The 5,670-nt window shown below is 27.5% G+C and overlaps 1 pseudogene; it reads left to right on the top strand.

The window, feature by feature from the left end:
• Positions 1-530: 530 nt before the first annotated feature.
• On the top strand, positions 531-1,298 carry LOC107059590 (adenylate isopentenyltransferase 5, chloroplastic-like; annotated as a pseudogene).
• The last annotated feature ends 4,372 nt before the right edge of the window (positions 1,299-5,670 follow it).

Genomic DNA, 5,670 nt, shown 5'->3' on the forward strand with positions numbered 1-5,670 from the left:
GTTATTAGTAGCTCCCACAGTTCAGTCAGACTCTATTGCATTGACCACATTTACAGTTCAGTCAGTATTCAGTCTCAGCATGTTATAAATTTGGTCATTGCATCAGTCAGCTCAGTATTCCTCCAAACAATATACGTTTGATAACTTTATCCTAAATTTATTTTCTGGTCATTACCAATATTACAGTTGAAATATGTATAGATTTTTCAAAAGACATTGTTCTTATACTAAAAGATATCAGTATTTTTAAATATGGTATGCCAATTAATAAGTCCACAAATACATTTTACTATAAATGCTCAGTGCAATCTCTTTCATAACCCCCAACAAGAAAAATCTATTCTTTTACATAGTTTATTACATCTCAAGCAAGGTTTCTACTTACTAACTTTATATTTATAAGATTTTTAATGTATAAGTATATGCATGAGTGGTTTTCATGATATTATTTACTATTTTAAACTAATTATTGTTATGATTTTATTTTATGTGTAGCTAAAATGAATACTTTCATCAACAACAACTACAAGTTCAACAAGAAGAAAGTGGTGCTCATAAAGGGAGCAAAAGGAACGGGAAAATCTCGTCTCTCTGTTGACCTTGCCACCCATTTTCGAGAAGAAATAATCAACTCGGACAAAATGCAAGTCTATAAGGGACTTGATATGGTGACCAACAAGATCACACATGCTGAGAAACAAGGTGTACGACACTATTTGCTAGGTATACAGATTAGAAAAAGACATTTTTTGTGATTAGTTTATTATAATGCGAATATTAATTGACAGTTATTTTGTTTCACAATTTTTAGGTGAAATAGAGCCATATTCCGACTTCCAGGCCAAAGATTTATGTCTAAAGTCCATTGTCTACATAGAAAATATTTTGAAGACTCAATGTGTTCCAATTATTGTTGGAGGGTCTAATTCGTAAATTGAAAAACATGTGGAAGACCCTGTGTTCATGTTCAAATATAAGTATGACAGTTGCTTTATTTGGATTGATGTAGAGCAATCAATCTTGAACCGTAGAGTTGACACGAGGGTTGATGAAATGGTCAATGCAGGTAGTTTTTGTAGTTATTTTATATATGAATCAAAATATAATAATGACTCTAACTAAAAAATATCTTATATAGTTTTCTTAATAACACTTTTGGTTTTCAAATATATGTTCAACTAAATAAAACTATTCTTGAATTTATCTTGCATGCAGGGCTGGTGGATGAGGTGCGGCAAATTTTCATTCCAGATGCAGATTACACCAAAGGAATCCGACGGTCCATTGGTGTCCCTGAAATGGCCAGCTATTTAAGAGAAGAAAAATATAGACGGAGTTGATGAATCAAAGAAGATGATTCTTCAAGCTTCAATTTCAAGTATCAAGCGTAATACTCGTATATTAATTTGTAACCAAATGGAAGAAAACAAAAGTAATCATAAAAAATTAAGAAAAGTAAAATGAAAATTAACTAAACTATACCCAGAATATAAAAAGTTTAATGTCACTAAAACAGATAAATATAAATTAGACCAACTAATAGATGCCATATCTAAAATAGAATATAAATATATCCAATATTTAAAGAAACAATGAACGAAGAACAGTATAAACAAGATCTTATTAAAATACTTATAACAAAAAGGCAAGAATTAAGACATAGGTAAAATAGACTTAGCAGCAATATATTTGCAGGAACTTGTAAAAAATCTATAGTAGCACAGAGGAAAACTATTTTATACCTACAGATACAAATAGAAAATTTAGAATATAAATTTCAACACAATCTATGAATAAAGAAGAATATGCAATAGATGAAAATACATATGAAAATTACGATGCATTAAAAATAAAAATAGTATTTTCTAATTTAGGAAGAAGATATAAGAAAATAGGTGATAATCTAAATTTAATGTTAGAAAAAGAGAGAGTAAAATTAGAAGATAGCCTAACTGTTATGGTAAGAATAACAAGAGAGAATGAAGAAATAGATAGACAAAAGGAAATTGAAAAGATAAAACAACAGGCAAAAAAGGAAATACAACAAGTAGAAGAAACAAAAAACACTAAAATACTAGAATTAGAAAAAGAATTAACAACATTAAAACAGATGTATAAGATAAAACAAAAAGAAAGAGAACAAGAAGCAAATTTAACAGTAGAGATAAATAAATTTAAAGAAAAATTACAATTAGACGAAAATCAAGATAATGAAATAGGAATTGATGAACTAAATAATAATGATCTAGAATAACAACATTTAGAAACAAGAGAACTTATACGGAACTTCTAGCAAGCATAGATAATACAAAGAATCTAGAAGTAAATACAGGAGACGTACACATGGATGAAAAATCCAGTACATCAGGAGTAAAAAATCCAAAAACCTTAAATCCAAGATATTATAATGCAAACTATGAACAACACGATAGAGAAAAAACTATATGGAACAAAAGATTAAATAAAAAATGGACACCTAAACCAATAACTCAACAACATAATTTCTTAGATTTAGACTGTGTAGCATATATAAATAAAACAATCCAATTATGGATTGGATACATATCAAAGAAATTAATAGATAACAAAATAGGAATGGCAGAAACACCAGGATATATAGAGAGAACACTTATAGGAACAATAAAACTATGGCTACAAAACTTAACAAATGAAAGTTTAAACACTTTAAGAAGTAATAAAAAAATTGATGGTGAATTAGCTACAACAACTATGGAAATGTTGTATAAATATGAAATAGCTATAAGAAATGAATTCAGTAGTATGACAACAGAAGTAGAAGAACAAAATAAAGAAAAAATTATAAACAGAAATCTAAATGACAAAATTAGCAATATGTAATATGTGCTACATAGATGAATATACATGTGCATTTAGAGAATATTATTATAAAGGAACGTATACTACAGAAGAAAGTAAAGAAATAAGGAAACTATATTTTACAAAATTACCAGAACCTTTTAGTACAAAAGTAATAAAAAATTGGAATGAACTAGGACTAACAGATACCTTAGGAGCTAGAATGAAATTCTTACAATGATGGTTCATAGAACTATGCGAAAAAACATAAAGAAGAAATAAGAATGAAAAAAATATTAGTAAAAAATTTAGCATGTTGCAAAAATATAATAGCACCTCAATTTGGATGTACGGATAGGTATTATAAAAAGAAGTATAACCAAAGTAAAAACTATAAAAAAAATATAGATCAAAATATAAATATAAAAGGCCAAGGAGGAAATACTATGTAAAAAACTACAAAACTAAAAGACCATATAGACCAAAGAAAAACCTAACGGAATGTACTTGTTATAACTGTGGAAATTAGGACATATAGCTAAAGATTGCAAATCACCTAAAAATCCAAAGAAAAAACAAATATCAGAAATACTGATAGATAATGAAAAATATATACAAATGGAATATATAGATTATGAATTGGAAAGCGATGATAGTATATATGAATTATCGGAAAATGAAATACACAAGAAAATAGAAAATAAGTTAGTAATAGAATCAGATAATGAATTCTATATAGATGACTGAGAAAGATATACAAATAATAACTAAAGAAGAATACCAAGATGAAGAATCTTTAGAACAAAAAATAATATTTGATAATAATATATTTGAACAAATAAAAGAAAAAGAATTAGACCTAAGCATAGAAAAAATATTAGAAGTACCAACAATAAAAATTGGTTTAAAAGACAAAAAGAAGAATATTATGTTGGTAAGTCAAAAGGAACATATCATAGATTGCAAATACACTAAAGGTAAGGCTAAAAATACCAATAATAAACAAACGAATAATAAACAAAGAAATACAAGATATTAAAGCTAAGAATCCAATTAAATATATACACCTAGGAGGAACATAAATCCTAATAAAAGCATGTTTCAGAGAAGGAATAGATACACCTAGAGAAATATACTTAGCAGACGGTAGAATTATCCAACCCATAGAAAAAAGCATAATAAGTGCACTAAAAGGTAACATAATAGATCAAAAAATTAAATTTATAATAAGTGATAACTACTCAGTAGCAATAAATGATAGAAATATAGATAAATCATTAGTATTATATTGGAAAATGTCAGGAATAGAGATAGCCCTAAAATCCTTTTGAAAAAATAGTTACAGTTATAGATAATAATGACTATAGTTACACAGAGATTGATATAGAAGAAGACTTAGAGATAGTAAAAGAAAGATTAAGTACATCAAGTACATCAAAAAGAATAAACTATGAAATACCTCAAACATCATCATCAAAAATAAGTACATCAAGAAAAATAGATTACCAAACTCCGAAACCAATAGAACAAATGACAGAAGAATTAAAACCATATCATTACTATATAACGGGAGTAATGGCACAACGAAAATACCTAATATTAATAAATACCGGACAAGAAGAAAATTACATCACAAGAGAATTAGTAACAGAAGATGAGATAATAACTTATGCACAACCATATTCTGAACTACCAAAGGCACTAATAAATATTGAAGAAACAACAGAAAAGGAAATAATTATTGGAGGAATACTAATGGTAATAAAATTTAAAATTTATCAAGGAAATGAAAATATTACACTAGGAATAAAATGGTTAGAAGGAGTAAAACCATATAATTTAGAAGATAAACAATTAATAATAAATTATGAAAATAAGAAAGTTACAATAAAAAGAACTTTATTATGACATTATGATAACATGAAAATATATATACTTACAAAAATAATAATAGAAGGATATTACAACAGATATTATACACCAATGATAGATACAGGAGCAGAAGCTAATATATGTAAATATAATTGTTTGCCAGAAGATAAATGGGAAAAATTAAAAACACCGTTAGTAGTAACAGGATTTAATAATAAAGGAAGTATGATCACATATAAAGCAAGGAATATATGAATACAAATATGGGATAAAATATTAACCATAGAAGAAATGTACAACTTTGAATTTACAACAAAAGATATGCTATTGGGAATGCCATTTCTAGAAAAATTATACCAACGTATAATAACAAAAACACACTGGTGATTTACAACACCATAAAAACACACAGTAGGAGCAAAAAGAGTAAATAATAAAAAATGAAAAACAACATAATGGATAAAAGGAAGTGAAAAAATAACACAAAAATTAGAAAATATAAAGGAAGACGACCCTAAAATAGAATTAATCATATTTTCCATAGACAAAGTAAAAATAATTCAAGACAAATTAAAATTACTATATAATGAAGACCCTTTACAAGGATGAGAAAAACACAAAACAAAAATAAAAATTGAACTAATTGATTATAATAGTTGTCACATGCCAAAATCCGGATGTGATGGCACGTGTCCATTTCCCACCGGACACGTCAGCCTAACCCAACCACAACGATAGAGAAGTAGAAATACGAGAATAAAAGATAATAAATAAGCGGAAGACTTTAATTGAGACTCAACACTACCCAGAATTTGGTTGTCACATGTACAAACCTCTAAATACAGAATTCGAATAAAAAATACAAGTCTCAAAGTATAGTTCTCGAATAGAACAAAACTGAAAGTAAAGATAACCAAGGGCACGTCTGGAATGAACCGCTACCTCTCGAGTATGTCCCGAAGCTCAATCTGCTAAAGAAAA

Source organism: Solanum tuberosum, unplaced genomic scaffold (assembly GCF_000226075.1).
Source record: "Solanum tuberosum cultivar DM 1-3 516 R44 unplaced genomic scaffold, SolTub_3.0 scf00027, whole genome shotgun sequence".
Classification (NCBI taxonomy): Eukaryota; Viridiplantae; Streptophyta; class Magnoliopsida; order Solanales; family Solanaceae; genus Solanum; species Solanum tuberosum.